This window comes from Octopus sinensis, linkage group LG1 (assembly GCF_006345805.1).
Source record: "Octopus sinensis linkage group LG1, ASM634580v1, whole genome shotgun sequence".
Lineage (NCBI taxonomy): Eukaryota > Metazoa > Mollusca > Cephalopoda > Octopoda > Octopodidae > Octopus > Octopus sinensis.
The window spans coordinates 136,399,907-136,420,491 of record NC_042997.1 but is presented as its reverse complement, the minus strand read 5'-3'; the positions used below and the strand labels follow the sequence as shown (position 1 = coordinate 136,420,491).

At 36.8% G+C, this 20,585-nt stretch overlaps 1 protein-coding gene across 3 annotated transcripts in view; it reads right to left on the bottom strand.

The window, feature by feature from the left end:
- LOC115218246 (FMRFamide receptor-like) overlaps positions 1-20,585 on the bottom strand; it is a 100,222-nt gene that overhangs the window by 23,675 nt on the left and 55,962 nt on the right. For all 3 annotated transcript variants that reach the window (XM_029787986.2, XM_036504924.1, XM_036504931.1), the window contains exon 2: positions 16,669-16,774. The gene's annotated coding sequence lies outside the window, so the exon portion shown is untranslated. The remainder of the gene's footprint in view (positions 1-16,668; positions 16,775-20,585) is intronic.

The window sequence follows — 20,585 nt, the reverse complement described above, 5'->3', positions numbered from 1 at the left end:
CTGTGTGTAGGTGGATAGATAAATTGACGTTGGAATCTCACAAAATACGTCTTTAGTAAATTAGAGACCATTATTGTATTAACGTACTTTTGTTTTGAATAGAAATTTGTAATAGTATTTCAAAATTGATGGGAGACCAAAATTGTGTTAACTTATCGTGACACACAGTGTTTATCGAAACATTAGTGTTTACCTGTGGTCTTTATATTTAGAAGTCTTAGTAAAGTGACAGATCAAACTGATAACTAACTTAAACATACTTAATCACGAATAGCTACACAAAAATCATGCACCAAAATGAATATATCCCTCCTACATTTACAACATAAACAATACATTCTATTTATGGTAACGGTTTCGCAATTTTCTAAAATATCTTCATACAATACAAAAGAATTTTTGTCTGTTTTGACTTGTGGCTGAGCGAAGTTATTTTAGGTGTAATACATCTCGGTAATCTCAGTTGTCCTTTCGAATTTAAATCCACTGCGATCCTTATTAGTATTCATTGTTATATTATGGAAGACGTGGCATTTTGAGGTGAAATCAATGCTACCGTTTTCCAAATTTTTCTCTACTATAGGCACCAGGCCTGAAATTTTGGGAGAGGAGCTTTTCAATTACATCGACCCCAGTGCTTAACTGGTACTTATTGATCCCGAAAGGATGAAAAGTTAAGTTTGACCTCGGCGGAATTTGAAAACCGGAAGAAATACCGCTAAGAATTTTGTACGGCGTGCTAACGAGTGTTCCAGCTTGCCGTCTTAACCTCCTAAAATTAAGCCATAAATTACATAAACGGCATAAGTTCACTCAATAAGAATTCGGAATGGACTCATGATGTGAGCAAATACGACATAGATGGGATGAAACCGGTTTATTTAAAATTGGGTCAAGTAAGGACTGGAAATATATAGAAATTTAAACTAGGTTTTTTTGGTTTATCAAAATGAATCTTAATAGCATAAATCATGAATCACTCTCGAACTTTATATTTTATTTATATTTCAAAATGGTTTTCGGAATTTGATATTTCGAATGTCGAAAATTCCGCATGTTCAGAAAAAACTCCCCTGTTTCAGTTCAAAACGTATCAACTTTTCTATTGGGTTTATGAAGAGGTTAAACAAGATTACTGGGACGAAAAATGTGTTGCCAGATTGCAATCGATACCCGAACTCTTTAAGTTGCTAACGGAGAAGAGTAATAAAAATGTAAATAAATCACCATTATATAACCATCACTCTCCTCTTCCCTCTTTCTATGTATCTATAGTTCTCTACTTCTCATAATACCTCCATGACAACATAACCTCTTTCTCTTATATCTATATCTATGTTCTATCTCTGTTCCATTTTCTCCTTCATTTTCTCTCTCGTGTTACATGGTATTTGTTTCTCATGACCCGTCATATGACGGGTAACTCTGGATCGCCATTGCTAGTATAAGGAAATATGGCATTGTCTCCGACACGCTAACAATTCTGACTGTTTACCGCCTTTTATATCTTTTACTTGTTTCAGTCATGTTGGGACACAGCCTTGAAGAATCTTTAGTCGAATGAATCGATTCCAGTACTTATTTTTTTTTAAAGTTTGCTACTTATTCTATCGGTATCTTTTACCGAACTGCTAAGTTACGGAGACATAAACATACCAACACCGGTTGTCAAGCAGTGGTGGGAAATAAACACAGATACACACATACACGCGACGGGCTTCTTTTAGTTTCCGTTCACGAAATCTGCTACAGGACTTTGATCAGCTCGAGGCTATACTAGAAGACACTCACCCAAGGTTCTACGCAGTGGACTGAACCTGGAACCACGTGGTTGGGAAGCAAGGTTTTTTATTTCATGAAATTTGCCATAAAGGTAGTACACAGATGGGACGAAGAAGGGCAGACAAACACAAAGGATGAAGAAGCTACTTATTGTTTAAAAATTAATGTTCGTATGAATGATATGATTACAGATGTAATTTAAAAATTTATTTACATAAATATTGTTGCAAAAAGCCACTATTTGCCTAGGAAGGAAAGGAATCCAGCTATCTGGGTAGAAACTTTGCTTTTAACCACTGACCCCACTTATCTGGTTCCGGTCACTCTCAACTTGCTTGCTACAAGCTTCTATCGTTTTACAAATGTACTCAACGACAGGCACATCTTCTCCAGCCTGATCTAACTTATGAGGTGGTAACTAAAGAAGTTTACCAACCCCTGGCCGGAGACGAAGGTACCTGTCACTATTCCTCTTACACGCGTCTTCCATACAGTTTCTTTCAGTATGGCTACTTCGCAGAAAAAAAAGTCTTCCTTTCTCTGTTAAGGGAGGGAGGCAGTACAATCTCGATGACAGACTCAGTCGATAGCTGTACTCTTCCCATCGATGACAACAGTTGTTCTTCGAAAACTATCATTCCCATTCAATTCCGGACACTCCACAAATGCGTGCAAGACGGTTTCCCAATCCTGCCTGCACATCGGACATGTCGGGGAGACGGCACTTCCGTGCCTTGACAGTTTGTCTCGAACAGGTAACGCCGCACAGAAGCACTGCTAAGCCAGTGATTTATGTCAATTATCCAGATACCCCGACCCAAACGTTCTCCTGAACAGGTTGATCAACTGATTTTCATCGTGGCCCAGGGTCTCCCCCAAGGCGTCTTCGGACATAAAGCCCACTAACCCGCTATAAAAATCTGCGGTGGTACTCCTGCTTCCGGCATTGCACGCCCGAGAGTGTAGCTGAAGTTCCTGTCAGCACTCCAATTGCCAGTCTCCCAGCCGAGGTCTCTGCTTGATCCATGCTCCAATGTCCGTTAAGGACGTTAAACGCGGAAGGTAGAACCGGACGTGCGGTGACCACACCCGCTCCCCATCCAGGTAAAGCCAGTTGTGCCTTAACCTGAACGCGAGTTTTCGCATCTTCAGCCAAGGCATCCCTAACCCACCCATTAGCGGTTTCTAGCAGCAGACAGAGCGCTTCACAAGTGGCTTTCCTCCCTTCCACAAAAAGCGGAAAAGGATTCTCTTCAACTTGTTCAGCCACAAATCGGGACAAGGCACCACGGTCAAACTGTAGTTGATAACTGATGCTATAAACATTTGCACCACCTCCGCCTTTCCCAGCAAGGATAACGCCCGCTTAGACAAGGTCTGGGTTACAGCAGTCACCTTGATGGTTACCTCACTCCAATTTTTCTCAGGAGGTCTGGACCAAACCAAACTCTGTGCAGCTTAACAGGACCTTCCGTCCAATGCCCGACGACGTTATTGGACGTTATCGGCTTGTCCTTCCAGGTGCCGAGTTGCAAACCGACTGACTTGTCCTTGTTAACCTTTGCTCCTGCCACCGCCTCGTAATTTTTGATGGCTTCTTCCACCACTGGAAGCTGGCCCTCATCCGCCACGATGATGGAGATGTCATCCATATAGGGTCCACATAGACTGTACTTGTCTACAGAGCCAAGTCTTTACGGATCGGTACCACTACACCACCACGCCCTCCGGTCTGGCCAGGAGAATGATCTTCTCATAGCCATTCAGGAGAGGCGAGAAGGTTTGTAGACTGTTCAACTTGGTCTTTGTAGCAACCATCACATGTATATCTTGTGATCTGAGATCGTCGAGGAAACAAGCCTGCTTCCACTTCGAACTCAGATCATTCACATTCAAACAACCAAGGTTAAGTAAGGCTATTATATAAAAGGCAAAGGTCCTACTTGCCCTTTACTGGACAGATTGGAGCCGATTTCACCATATGTGAAGCGGCCCCTTCCTTCTCCTCCGTCTTCAGATAGCTGGGCAGGTCTACAATCCTCCATATGGTTGTTGGATTCCTGTCCTTCAGTTGTCTGTATAGGGTTTCCCCTATTCAGGCACATTGTTTATTCAAATCCTTATGTACAGGATAAAGTTTGGTGGTGAGATGATGTATCGCTAGGATACTACAGGTATAATCGTGCTTATTGTCAAATTCCACTAGTATGTTTTTCTCTGCGGAGAGAGCTGGGCGGGGTCTTTTTTTAAAATTTCTGTGGTGTTGTGTCTGTTTTCTTTGTAGGGCATGTAGATGGGGATGGTGTCACTGTACGCTTGCCTACCACCGTAAACTCGTCCTCGGATACTTCCATGGTATCGTCTGAGAAGTTGCGTTTCTGTTTTTAGGTGCCTCAGATTTTAAGCGAGTGGGTATTTTTATTTCCGTAGGGGCTTGTGTGTGTAGGGGTTGGGATGTTTGTATTTCCAGTGTCTTGTTTGGGTATTGGCACCGCAGCAAGGAGTGAGTGGGAGTTTTTATCTTTGTGTGGGTTGGTGCAAGTGTGGGAGTAGGGGTATTTTTTTGTTTGAAGGTCCTAGTGTATGCGTTTTATCCTTTTTATTTAAAATCAAAATCTGCCCGAATGTGGCCCTTTTTGCCACATTCGAAACAGGTGGGTTTTTGCCTTCGACAGAGATTTTCAATATTTCTTACCCACAAGTACCCTGTCTGGAAGCATTTCAATGTCTTCCTGGGCCCCCTGAATGATTGCCGAGATGCTCTGCCCGAGCCAATTCTGCGGAGCAAAGCATGTAATCGGGAGAAATTGGATTTTGTCCGCCTGTTAAACAACAGGGCGGCCATCACCTCTCTCGGGTCGACTTCTTGTGGTACTTCTGTTACCTTTACACGAAAAGTCCTTCTTCCCATGTAGGTTGGCAGAAGCACCACATCGTCTGTTTTTAGAGGGCTTACAGAGAACCCGCGGGCCTTCTCCTCAGACGCGAACAGCACTTCAAAGGTGCTATATGTCTTGCTCCTCGCAATATACACTACGTCCTTCCAAATCGGGGCAAGACATTTTTCAATTTTCTCTTTTTCGAAATGTTTAAATCGTTTGTTTTTTGGACAGAACGATTTAAATATTATTGCTTTTCGGTCCGTTTCAACCGTCTTGAAGGAGGGTGATATTTTTATATCCCCATCTTCCTCTTTCATTCTCTTGAAATATTCCTGTAGCTTGTCTACAGGAATATCAATGTTTTCGGTTGCCACAGCGGCAACCGTCGAAAACTTTCTAACAGAGTTAACATTACTCTCTTCGGGAGTGCATTTTTCATGTATAACTTCGGACGACATGCTCAGCCGAAATTAATTATACAAGAAAATATAACAAAAATCGGTTTTCCACAAGTAAAACCTATAATAATTTTTGTAAAAACAGTTTATAAATTTTTTGACAATAGTTCAAATTCCGTCCCCGCATGGGGCGGTGCACAAAAATAAAGTCTAAAGCGACTTTAACAAGTCCAATTTTTTCTTGCAATATTTTGTTTAAAAATTGCCACAATAGCTACAAAAAGAAATAACAATTTCTATCACCCGGTACACCGGACAACAGCACAAAGTTCAGCAATAATAACAATCCAAAAAATACATTAACAAGTCCAACAGTAACAAATCCAATATAAAGCAATAAAATTCTTTACGGAGCAAAAACAACACTGGCTTCAGTTAACGACTGGAAGCAAGCTTCTTACCACATAGCCACGCCTGCACCTATTGTGCACAAAATAATGAAATGAACACTAATTTCGAAAAGAGAACAAAACAATTGACTATTTTGTTTGCAATAATATATGTTATTACTTTTCTAAATTTTCCAGCATAATTGCAATCTACACCTTTGGAAACCTATCTTTGTAAAAATTCATAAAAAAGAAAAAGAAAACGTGTGTTTTCCTCGAAGTTATGACACACAATCCTGCTCCTTTTATGTTAATTCTTTCTGCATGTCTCTTTTACTCTCTCTACCTCTATATACGATGCAATTTGTGCAATAAAACGTCCCATTATTATATATAGGATGATGATTCCATAATGTGACTGCGATAGTTGGTGAGGCTTGGTCCAATCATTCCTATCAGGTTCTCGAATAGGAATATTGAGGGGATATCAATTATCAAAAATAAATAAATAAATATAAATGTTTGTAAGGAATTTACGATAAGGGAGATTATATTAGTTCGTCGTTCGTCACCTTGCAGCGTTGAGTTCATCTTCTTTTGCATGTTTAGCGAGGGTGATAGGAAAGCACTGAATATTATTCTGTCCATCCATTGTCTTTACAAAACGTATTCAGAGTCAAGTGGCAAAGTTTGGAATAATTAATGACAAGAGTTGTAACATCTGTAGATTCCCATTTCACATTTACATAAAATACTATTAAATTTAAATTTAGAAGACAATTTTAAATGCCGATCATGGCCAAATGTTCGGCCTTGATTTGCTGAGCAAATTTACAACGGATTCAATTGGCGAGGCGTTATCGGTTATCAGAACCAGACTAGAAAGAATAACAATTAATAAAACAACAACAGCAACAACAAAAAAGCCCCAACAAAGCCCCCTTTCCCCCAAACAAACAAAGTCACATTGAATGCACGAAATTACCGGCTGATAACATCATGCAGATATTAACACTTTGGTTAAGTACGGCTAACTTCTAGATCAAAAATGAAATATACTAACACAAGGAAGAGATGGTTAGGAGTTCATCATTGTCGACAATAATGGCTAATGTTTACACAGAGTACTTTGAAAAACTTGAGTAAGTTTTTCTACCGCTAAAATGTGCAGGATGGTTAAGATACATGGATAACACAGTCATGTACATTATTTATATTATTTACATTTGACGGATATTTATCCTCATCTTGTTTGTTGTTAAAAAAAAAAACAACAAACAAGATGAGGACAAATATCCGTCAAATGTAAATAATATAAATAATGTACATAATTCCTCATCTCTTAAATATAGAACTGGAACACACTCATGTTATAGGAACATCAAGATATTGTAGATTATGTGAACTCTATAACCCCAGTTTACGGTGGAGATGGAAACTACGACTAACTGATACTCCTTGAGGTACGAATCAGATGATCCGTATAAAAGAAACCATCAACCTCTGTGCCCTTTTTAAAACAATGAGTCCTATCATCCATACAATGTAAAAAAAAAGTTACCTGGCACCTGCGATATCGTGCAAAAAATGACCTACACCAATGGATCAGCTTACATAGAAGGAAAGTGTCGCATGAAGAATATATTTCTGAATTACAGGTAAGACACACAGTCAATCTCGAACACAAAGTAGAGCTTAAAACCAAACTTTATTCTGTTTTTACTTTAGTGCAAGTACTTGTCTTAGAAAATGCAGAGAATTTGTAAAGGATTTTACACAAGAACAGTATCAGAGAGTATCATCAACTCTGCAGTTTTCACGCCAAAGTCAAACCAATCCAAGAATGTTTAGAACACATGGACTGCTTCTATAACATCCTACGAATTCGTGGAGGGTCCCATAAAGAAGAAACTGAAGACATCTAAAGTTGAGAATACAGGAAGAGCAAACACTTTTATAAATATGAGAAGAATCATCCAAGTTAGAAATAGCTGAATAAATATTGTGTAAGAAAGTAAATCACTTACTGCTATGGAATAAAATTTACATAATCAGTTGAGAATCACCGGGGGGGGGGGGCTGGACAAATTAAAATAGCCGTACATATAACTACAAACACAGCGCTGACTTCAGCTCATTATTGCTTTTTTTTACTGAACGATACCTATAAATAACTGAAAATGTTGCATGCATAATTAATTTACAAGTGTTAGTAGCTTAATGGATATGTGCGTCACTACCTAATATTAGAAATACAGGTCCCGATATAGAATCCACTTTTAGCCCCTTGTGGGTAGTAAAGAAATAGATGTAGAATCCAGTTTTGTATTATGTGTTGTATATTCCAAAGAATAATACATCCGATGACGATGAGAACGTAGGGAACATGTAAATCTAAAACATATATTTATAGTCTGAAAGACAAAACCCATTGATATCACATATTTCTGTTGTTTGTTCTGATCACAAATTACTGGTACTTATTCTTTTGATTACAGATAAAGCTGCTGAAATTAGACTCCGTTGGGAGAGCAGCATAGAACCAACTCGATGTCATGAATCGGTTGGTTTAGTTTATTCACCTTCACCGTCAGCTCCAGCGTGTGTAGGATATTGTCCATATTGTATTTCGTAAGATATGGTCTCCCACAACCCTTGTTTCCAATTTCCATTTCCATTTAACTGACTTAAGTACTTACAAGAGGAAACCGCATATCAGCAATTACTATCGATTCCATAGGAGATATATGCTTATGGAAATATGGAAGTTTGCCAATCGCTCTCTACCTCTCTCTCCACACACACACACACACACACACACACACATGCACACACGCGTGTGTGTTGATCTATCTATCAATCTATCTATCTGTATATATACCCCCCGCCCTCACACACACATACACACATATATATACATAATATATACACACATACGTTAGCATACATATATTTATATATACATGTTTACACCTGTATAGTATATATATATATATATATGTATTATGTGTATATGTATGTATATATATACATATATAAACATATATATATTTATGTATGCATAGAGAGAAAAGCAGATATATACATACCTGTGTTTGTGCGAGTGTGTGAATGTTTGTGCATTTGTGTGCTTGTATATGAATGTATTTGCATGTATGCACATATAGGAGCTGTTAACGTTTCCATGCAAGAGGATTTTTATGTTGTGTGCACACATAGCAATCATGTATATATATATATATATATATATATGTATGTATGTATGTATATATGTATGTATGTATGTATATATGTATGTATGTATATAACTACAGAGCGAATGAGAGTGGAACATAGCAGAAATCAAACTGAAGGAGATTCAGAGGGTGGGAGGGAGAGGGAGGGCGCGAGAAAGAGAGAGAGAGAGAGAGAAAGAAAGAAAGGGAGAGAGAGAGGGAAGGTGAGCGTGTGAAAGAGAAGAAAAAAAACTTATGAACAAATGTAAATAGTGAAAGGAAATCTTTCACTGATACTAAACATGGTCAATGTTAGAGAAACATTGGCCTCACGATAAAATTTATCCAACTAAATTTGCTGTAAATATGAAGTGGGAATTTACAGATGTTACAACAACTGTTGCCATTATTGATTCCATTCTTTCCCAGTTGACACTTCAACTAAAGCTAAAATGGGGGCAACAGCGAACGGAATATAATTGTAGAGATATTTGATGGAAATAAGAATATCCAGTATATGTAAGCTATTTTACGAAGGATATCTTTAGAGTATTGTTTGTTTTAAAATAAGTTCAAACAACTGAATTAATAGAGTGTAAGATAACCAGTTAAGAGTTGCACTGTTCGTACCCAGTCACTGGCTGTGCATTGTGCGAGTGAGTGAGAAAAGAAAAACATTAACAACCGAGTGCATCTGATAGGGTAGGAATAACTGTTACAAATGTTTTTAGAAATATTTCTTTTGCGAACCCGTTGTAACCAGTGGTAGCACTATCAAAATAATGTGTTTCGGTGGCTTATGGTTTTGTACTCTACTTGTGAGTATGATCAAGAGGCGAACAGGATCTCGTTAGGAGTCAATAGGGTAGGTAAGCGATTGTTGGATATCTGTCGTTATGAAAAGACCGATAACCGACTTGGGCATCCGATAAGGAAGAGGTAAAAAGCATTATTGAATACCTATCGATAAATAAAGTTTCGTCAGATATGAAGGAAATTGATGATAAAAATTTTTTAAAAATAACATCTCCCTATATTCGTTTCTCTGTTCATTCCAATTTACAAACTTTATTTTCTCTTACTAGCGTCACTGCAGACTGTTTCTCTGAATTCACAAGAGAAATGTTTATATACAAAACATCTTAAAGAATCTTTCCAATGTTATACTTTTCTATGCTATTTTTACAGTCTCTTTTAGTTGCATATTACTTAGAAGCGATACCCTATAACTTGTAATCACTAGAAAGTAGCAACTTAATCAGCGAATATAAGATTTATTGGATAACTCAGATTCTACATGTCGTATGCTTTAATTACAGAAATACACGCAAATCATAGATACTTGGTTATCCACACGAAGAGTCAATAACACATATACATATAAGTCTAAGACAGCTATTTTACTTGGAATGCCAGAGAATATATGATTTCCTTCATATGTTTATGTCTAAGTACAGCTGCATACTGCAGCAGATTTTAAAGTGTGCCAAAGTAGTAAACAATTTTATTTAATTTCTATAAAATATTTTGTAATTATTTTTAACATAAATTTTTCGCAGGTAGAATTGACAGAGCGGCGCACCAGATGCTCTGCTAGGTTTAGTTATGTTGCTTTATAGTAATTGTTTTGAACATAGATTCAATTTTTGTCTTTCATCCTTATATTATCAGTGAAATATTACCATTGAATTATCGGGGCAATGTTGTTTAACTATATCCTCCCCACAAGCATTTCGCCTTATGTTTATGTCATAAATCATTATTTCTAAAAGTTTTCTGGTAAACCTATTTAAAATATTAATAAAGTTTTCGTTAGAAGTATTTCAGTATAAACAAATTTACACATCTATATAGACAAATATATAAAAATGCAATTATTTTCTTTTATAATCTCAGCCAACTTTTTGAACCAAAACAAAGCTGGTAGCTAAAAAAACAAACTTACACGAGATGTACAGTGGCAAAATGCTGCTGTGTATCTCTCTCTCTTCAACACAATGTCAGAATGAGTGTCATTTTCACGGGGAAGCAACATATACTTTATATGGAAGACTTCAAAATCCTTCGCTTTTATCTCAAATCCTCTTGATAAGTTATAGACAGACAAATTTCTTAGAAAGATAACTACTTCAATTGCAATGTGACGAAACATATTCACTCATATTTCTATTGCTGGCGATTGCTAGCCACGATGAATACCTTTCATAGTTCTTTAACTGCCATCTTCCAGGTATGCATTTGAATATATGGGTGTACATAGTTATGGAGGCAGGTTGTAAGCGTTTTTATAAGCGTTACTAGCTTTTGCAAGTTGTTAGCAACACATTTTTTCAAGGAACTGCAACTGTTTCGCACTTTAAATTACAGGGCAAACAAGCATAAGTTGTGGCAGTTGAAGTGAGTAGCTTAACGATGCAGAAGATTCCAAGTACATATTTGCTCTCAGTGTTGCTACGATGCATGCTTTTTTTTCGCGATTTTCTCCTTTACTCACTAATTCTAATGAGAGCCTAGACCATATGGCGGAAAGTCATGGGAAACAGCGGTGTTTAATATCCTAGGTCATTAAATACATTGCCATTACTGAATGTTCTAATATCTATAAAAATACGAAATGTTAACAGGACGACAATATCTTATGAAAACAGAATAACTTCAGAGTGCAATATTGATTATAATGACAATAACAATAATTCCTAGGCACAAAGACACACTTTTTTGTGCGGATGGATGCATTTGAATATATCACTCCAGGTAGTTCATTTTAAAGTCTCCGGAAGGATGAAAGGTAAATTGACCTCAAGAGATTTAAGCTCAGGAGATAAAAGATACATCACCACATACTAGAAGGCATATTGTTGGACGCTCCACCAATTCCGCATAGCAAAATTTTAAAAAATAGTGCAATGAGTCAAAAGAGAAGGTGGAAAAATTCAGAAGCATCGCAAGCTAGTCTATTATAGCAGACGATGAATTTAAAACCATTAAAACCTTTACGCTTTATTCTTTTACTTGTTTCAGTCATTTGCGTGCGGCCATGCTGGAGCACCGCCTTTAGTTGAGCACATCGACCCCAAGACTTATTCTTTGTAAGCCTAGTACTTATTCTATCGGCCTCTTTTGCCGAACCGCTAAGTTACGGGGACGTAAACATGCCAGCAACGGTTGTCAAGCGATGTTGGGGTGGGGGGACAAACACAGACACACAAACACACACACACACACACACACACACACACACACACACACATATATATATATATATATATATATACGACGGGCTTCTTTCAGTTTCCGTCTACCAAATCCACTCACAAGGCTTTGGTTGCCCCGAGGCTATAGTAGAAGACACTTGCTCAAGGTGCCACGCAGTGGGACTAAACCCGGAACCTAGTAGTTCGTAAGCAAGCTACTTACCACACAGTCACTCCTACGCCTACAAGCACCTCGAAAGAAAAAGACTCAACAAGTTCTCCTTTATGTGTAAAACACCTGGCCAATAAACATGGGTATTCAATGAACTGGAAAACATCTCAAAATGAACACCTAAAAGGTTCCTGTCTGGAGAAACGACATTTATTCATCAAATCTAAAACGCCAGACACCTTTTCCAACAAACTGCAAGAACACAATTAGTTTGTTAACATCATACATTTATAACTAGTAGTGGTGAAGCCATTGGCTTTAAATGATAAAGGACAAAGTGTAAACCATTTTCTCTATGTGGATGTCTCAAACCTATTTACAGGGGACAATACCTGGTTGGAAAATCTACTAAAATTAGCTCACATTTTCAACCAAGTCATGAAAATGAGTAAGCAATTAAACAAATGTGCCAAAGCTGAAGTGGACAACTAACAGAAAAAAATTCCGAATTGGGTACAGGCACTGAATCAAAACCACAATACAAATGCTTAGGAGTAGATGAAACTGACAACACACCGAAATGTCGGGGAAAAGTGAATTGGTAAGCTTAGAAAGAAAAACCAGGAAACAACTAACAACATTCTCAAGCTGTGACCCAAAAGTTGATGCAGATTGGATATACCTTGTTCACAGGGATATAAATAGAGAATTACTACAAAGTAACAAAAGTGAGACAAAAAAAAATGCTTAAAATCGAGTTTAAGGTAACTGGTAAGTGTAATAAGAAAATATGAAGAAAAGAACAAGACAACCTTTTCTCCTTATATAACAAGAAATATATTACAAATTAGAAGTTGACTACTCCTAGGAACAAAGGTTTAGATAACGATAAAACAACAGAAAAACCCCCAGAATTCCAAAATATATCAAAAGAAACGGACAGAAAATCACTTTATAATAAAAAAATAACAATGGAAATAAGAAACTTTTACTGTGTAGTTAATAAAATTTGTATATATGATAATGAGTCCACAACGCTTAAAATTCATGATATGCTTTTTTCAATAGTATGAAATAATAATGATAAAATATAGTAGTTTCAGTACGCTGTCCTTAGGCAGGCATTCTACCGTTATCGCAGTTCAATAAGTCTTACCATCAGCTTTCGTAAGGATAACATACTTAAACAAGCTATTCGTTTCGGCGATCCTTTGATCTTGAACAGCATTTCACGAAATGAAAGTTAATGCTATTTGACGCAAATGTGTTTTTATAGGATTACAACTTTCTTTATTGCTTCTCGCATAGCTGAGTGTGAAATATAATTGAAATAAAATAAGATTAAGCGTAAAGAAATTTAATGGATAAACTACAATAGCAGTAGAATAACAGTTTAAGAACAGCTAATATATGTATTATTCTTTTGAGCTTTCGAAAAAGGCATTTTATATCAAAATATTTAACTTGCATGGAAACGTTAAACTGAAAGAACTAATATATATATATATATATATATTATATATATATATATATATATATCTTTTATCTTCCATTTATTCCAGTCATTATACATTATATATATATATATATATATTATATATATATATATCTTTTATCTTCCATTTATTCCAGTCATTATACATTATATATATATATATATATATATATATGTATATCTTAATATATACAAGACAATTGTACGTGTATGAGTGTGTGTGTGTATGTGTGTGTGTGTGTGTGTGTGTGTGTGTTGGCGTATGTCCTTATGGATTCGAAAACTGATTTGCCGATTTTGACGCATGAGGTATCAAAAGATTCTGTAATCTTTCGGCTACCAAATAAAATATGTTTTTTGCACAACAACTTTTTACTATAAAAATAACTTCGAAAACGAGGTCGGTTTGTACAATGTCTTTCATAAAGTATAGTCAGAAAATGTTTAAAATACATAGAGTTTTACCAGAGAATGAAACTTCGAAAATAAACCGTCAACTTTATTAGTATGTTTTAGTAGATACTCTTTTAACATGAAATACGCTTGTCTGTGCTTTGTTTAGCCCAGAGTTGCTTCTGATGTAGCAGGCCCATCACTACGTTCTTTTTTCCTCAAATACTGCAAATCGGTTTCTTTCTTTTGATGAAAGGGTGTGTTTTAAGAGAGAATTGGTTGCTATTTGTAGTAGCTCAAGTTACGACAGACACACCTTTGTATGTGTGTGTGTGTGTGTGGTGTGTGTGTGTGTGTGTGTGTGTGTGTGTGTGTGTGTGTGTGTGTGTGTGTGTGTGAGTATGTTTTGTTGTGGTGAAAAAATATTTTTTTCCCAGAGTATTTTGCACAATAATTTTAAAAGAAATCTGGACATCTTTCTTACTGCTAACCATTCAACTTTAAATTTCAATTGTTAATTGTTGGAAGTCAAGTAGACTGAGATATACATACAGTGTTATCATATAGAGTTGAAGTCCAGTACGAAGTCTTCAACTCATTATCTTGTGGTTAGTAATCCATTACCTTAAATTTGAAGCCATTAAGTCTTTAAACATTATTTTACTGGGTTTAGTCTTTCGACTGTCCCCACGATGGAGTATCACGTTCAAACATTTAATTGATCATACTGACCTCAGTACGTATTTCAATCTGGCGTTTATTTTATAGATCTCTGTTTGATGAGCTGCTAACTTTGAGACATAGTGGGACATAATACTAGATTTTGCAACAAATGTAAACACATAAATTAGATGCAAGAATGACTGTGTGGTTGAGAAGTTTGCTTCCCAACCACATGGTTCCACGTTCAGTCCCTCTACATGGTACATTTGGGAAGTTTTTTCTACTATAGCCCTAGGCCAACCAGAGGCGCGTAACTGAATTTGGTAGACAGAAACTGTAGAGTTTTTCATCAGAAAATGACAAAAAAACATGTTTATAAAGAAGAGTTGTTTGCTTCATACACCTCGTGTGCCGATTCTTCTCGTAAGAAAGGAACAAACAATACAATGTGGCTGTACGTCATAACACCCGGGCAACGGGTGTTATATATATATATATTACAACAAAATTTCATATCTTGGAGATAGAGGTACCCAAGGTTTCGCACCCACAAAGCGAAAGCCTAAATATCTAAATATGAATACAAAAGTTTAAAATATCTACGTCGCAGACCTGAGGAAACGCTCACAACTCGAAGAATATGATGGAACGTTAATGAGTAGGGGTTATTTGTCCTTAAACTGAGGGATTAAAAGAAAAACAAAAAAAAAGGGCCTAATGATCAAATGGGGAGATCCAATTTTCTAGTAAGAAGCGCTTGAAGTGGATACATTTACAAAATATTTCTTTATGGCTGTTTAATACGCCAGACTTCTTAAAATCCTTAAGAATTTTGGCTCTCTCCGCGATAGAGATCTTGCAGCGCCCATTTCCATTAATATAGGGTCCGGAAAATCAATTAATTTCCACTTGACATCACACACACACACACACACACACGCGCACAGACAAGTCTGTCTGTGGTAACTTGAGCTACTACAAATAGCAGCCAAATCTCTCTTAAACACACCCTTTCATCAAAAAACAAAGTAACAACAAAAGAATGAGACCCCGATATTAGATAAATAGGGGGTATCTATATATGTCATTTAGAATAGATAGTAAAAAGTTGTCATTATAGTACTCGGAGTTTCGAATGTCGGAGCGAAGAGCTACGATGCATTCTCGTCGGCTATGAATGGCAACAAACGCTAAGAAAAACCGTCGTTGAATGAAAGGAAAGTTACTCTAACAGTGTAATGTTTGGATCCATAGAATCATGTGACTATCACAGAAAGCTCTTCAAAATGACTCTGCTGACAGACCAGATAGTAATCCAATACAGAGGATTATTACACAGGATTGCCGGCAACTGAAATCTGGATATTCGATCGATGAAAGTATTTTATGAGGAGTATATAATAAAATGTCAGGAAGTATGAGAGGTGAACATATTTATTTAATCACTTGACATCCTTAAGGTTACGGACGTTTCACAGAATTCTTCATGTAATAATAATTTCAGATCATAATGAGTTATGCATTCTACACATTATACAATACAACTGTATATTCACAAATCAATGCAAATAAAGGAAGCTAGCTCATCAGGTGACCAGAACATTATGGTTACAGCAATGATTCAACTCTAACTCTCTCAATACATTTATGAACTTATATAATAACAATAATCCTTTCTACTATAGGTACAAAGCCTGAAATTTTTGGGGAGGGGATAAGTCGAGTATATCGACCCAGTGCATAACTGGTACTTATTTCACCGAGCCCGAAAGGATGAAAAGCAAAGTTGACTTCGGCGGAATTTGAACTCAGAACGCAAGCGAAATGCCGCTAAGCATTTTGCCTGGCGTGCTACCGATTCTGCCAGCTCACCACCTTATATAATAATGTTGATGAAGATGATGATGATGATGATGATGATTTTGATAATGATTTCTGAAGAATATTGAAATACTTTTTAAATTACGCACGGGGAGAATTAATATATTGAATAGAAACTCAGGGAATATTACAAGAAATATGTTTTATCAGAAGAATTTTGAGCAATTATTAACGACGGTAGGATAAAAAGGTGAATATTCTTACTTGGAAAGGTGAAAGAATTTTAATAAGTATTCTTGACTTCATCCGCACTGTACCGAATTAATTCTGTTTAGTCTGGTGTTCCTCCGTATTTGACGTATCCTTTGTCCTAGAAAGAAACAGAATAATTGTAAACACAAAATTGCAACTCAAAACAAAGAATTATAGAAATGTCAGGGAAGATAGAGTAAATACTGGTATTAGCTGTCTGCCATAAGAACAGATTTGAATTAATTTTAGAAGTGGAGGCAGAAACACAGTCTAGGCAAAGAAAAACTAATAGTAATGTTAATTCAAGAGATAATGGCATACATGCACGAACGTGCACAGATACATACTTATTACTTACCTACATATAATATCACGTGATCACGTGACCGACCAGTCCATCAGATGTAGTTACACATCGCTGGTCACAATGCGTTCGCATTGTTTTAGCCTTCGAATGACGCCACCCCGCTGGCTAAGCGAGCAGGCCAACAGAAGAAAGAGTGGGAGAAAGAGTGGTGAAAGAGTACAGCAGGGATCACCACCCCCTGCCGGAGCCTCGTGGCGCTTTTAGGTGTTTTCGCTCAATAAACACTCACAACGCCCGGTCTGGGAATCGAAACCGCGATCCTACGACCGCGAGTTCGCTGCCCTAACCACCGGGCCATTGCGCCTCCACACATATAATATAAACACCTGAATACAATACACACACGTGCACATATACACATATTTGCATATACGAGGAGATGCTGAAAAGTTTCTAGCGCTAAGGGTATCGCGAAAGGCCTGGTTGAAGGCTCAACCTCCGCGTTCTTTTACAGGACTTAAAAAACTGAAGGGCCGCTGCAATAAGTGTGTGAATCTGAGAGGGGAATATGCTGAATAAGATTATGATTAACTGATCCTCCTGTATTTTGCTTTACTCAAAGTCAGGAACTTTTCAGTACCCCCTCGTATACTAACTTTCCTCGTGTTGGGTTTCAAATCTAGGGCCACTGTTATCGTTTGGTGAAACGTGAATGTCATATAAAGATTGCAGAGGGGTCGATCCTTAGTTACGAGACAAAGAAATTCAGTTTAAATAAATAAATCTGGTCTACGTCTTACATTGAGTACTTTCGCTTTGGTTGGCACATTTGAGCGTGCGTCCCTACACACTATATACATAGATACGCACGCACACACAGATGTATATATATATATATATATAATGCACGTTCCCACGGCTTTATCGATCGCATTCTCACCTGGAATCGATTTTTGTAATTTTTTCAAGACTTATACACGCCCTGATATCGTCGGTATCTATACATCAAATTTGAGCGCAATCGGATGGAGGATGCCCGAGATCCGAGAAGACACACACACAGACAGAACGGATTTTATATAAGAGATTTATAATATACTAGCAGTATCGCCCGGCGTTGCTCGGGTTTGTAAGGGAAATAACTATATAAGCATTTTTATAGAGTTACTTCCCTTATAAATTCGGGCTTTCTTAGCCATTTTTATTTTGGTGTCTTCAAGCCATGAAGTCGTTGTTCTAAAAGAACGCTGGTTTCCTTCACAACGCATTACGACGTTGATTTCTTTACACTCCCTTCCCCACAGCCTCACGAGGGAGGGAAGGGGGAGAAGCAAACAGGTGCAGCTGTGAGCGTGGACGCCAACTCTGCCGCCATCGACATACGATGCATTTTATGCATTAAAATGGAATAAAAAATGATGTTAAATTATTTTTAAAATCGTAGACTCATCGTTAACGCGCGCTAATAGTCAGACGGGCTCGATATGAATCACGACTATAAGATACCCGAATTTGGTTAAACTGCACCGCAAAATGTGGGAGGAGTTAGGAATCTAAATCGAAGGGGACAGACACTCACACAACTAGAGTTTTATATATATAGATATATATCATTTGAACTCACAAACAGATACAAACACGTAAAAACCTATATATCAATATTATAGAATGCAAAGTCACTAGTTAAATTTTTTTCGCTTGTAGGAATAATCTCCGTTGCTAAAGAGTGAAAATATATGGTATATCACTGTCCAGTATGGCAGGTGAATATTGAATACTGTAGTAAAAATCTAATTTGGTTTCCCTGAATTCTCCTAAATAAATAAGTGTTTTTTTTTTCAAAATGCGAAATTCATTAACTTCTGTAACTTTTATCCTTTTGATTTTTACTTTTGAAAACGATTTTCCGATTTTTAAGTTTTGCTGAACAGGGAATTAGATTGCGCAAAAGCTTTTTCTAATTGTTTTCTATTTTGCCTGTCCACATTTTTCTGAAAACACACATAACTCTTCATCTTGAGAAACTATAACTTCTCACAACTTACACAAAATGTCGGTTTTTATATGACAGTCACTTATCATATTTGTGATCTAGATTCCGAATGTATTTAGACCTAACGCCAGCTATATACTCTATATATACTACGTATGATATATGATTTACCAATCTTGAAGCATCCACTTCATCTCTTCAGTGAATCCAGAATGCCAAGTTAGACTTTATTTTTCTCATTAATCACCATGTCTAACTGTGACTTTTGACATTACGATGCAAAGAAGAATATTCGTTCATCGTATTTCTCTCTCTTATATATATATATATATATATAATATATATATATATATAATATATATATATATATATTTGTGTATATATACATAGTATAAATCATGGAAAAACGTATTATACATATTATCAGTTAATAACGTATTCGTGTTATGCATGCATGAATGCATGTATACTCTTTTCTCTCTCTCTTTATTTGTTTCAGTCATTTGACTGTGGCCATGCTGGAGCAGCGCCTTTATTCGAGCAAATCGATCCCAGGACTTATCCTTTGTTAGCCTAGTACTTATCCTATCGGTCACTTTTTGCCGAACAGCTAAGTTATGGGAACGTAAACACATCAGCATCGGCTGTCAGGCGATGTTGGGGGACAAACAAAGACACACAAACATATACCTACACGTACATATATATATATACATACATATATATATATATATATATATATATATAATATATATATATATATATATATATATATATATATAATATATATATATATACATATATACGACGGGCTTCTTTCAGTTTCCGTCTACCAAATCTACTCACAAGGTTTTTGTCAGCTCGAGGCTATAGTAGAAAACACTTGCCCAAGGTGCCACGCAGTGGGACCGAACCTGGAACCACGTGGTTGGTAAGCAAGCTACTTACCACACAGCTACTTCTGCGCCTATGTATATATAATCATGAGAAAGAGTAGCATGTCATTCGTTAATATATATATATATATATATATATATATATATATATGGGTGTGTGAGTGGATGTAATCCAAACACGGCAAATTTAACTATTTCTTCCTGGATTGAAAAGATGATGAATTTTCGAATGTCATTGGATTCTCATCAGATGTGTCTTGATCACTTGACAAATCCCTGGGAAATAAAACAAAAACTACAAAAGCAATAGCTTCAGAAAACTGGAGCTATTAATTTGCATACCATTTCTCCCCCTCTCTCTTTACATGCGTGTGTGTGTGTAATTTAAAACTTGGAGGAGCTAAGACAAAATACATGGTATTGTGCTAAATTTGATGATATTTTATGTCTCTTTTTTTTCAGGAATAGCTCGATATATTGATAAACAGTTAACAGCATTGGAGAGCATGAAAATAAAAGCTGTAGTTGAGAAAAAAGTTAGCTTATATGGAAACCAGCCGAATATTGGAAGAGATCATTCGCTTCGGGTGTCAAAATCCAGACGTCATGACTGCAGCTTAGTTCTCTATGAACAGCGTGAAGGTTGCAGGACGTGACATAGATATGGAAACCATGTTCACCTAAACTGTGATGGATTTTAGGTGTGTATCCAGTGAGGGTAATGCCATGCCAC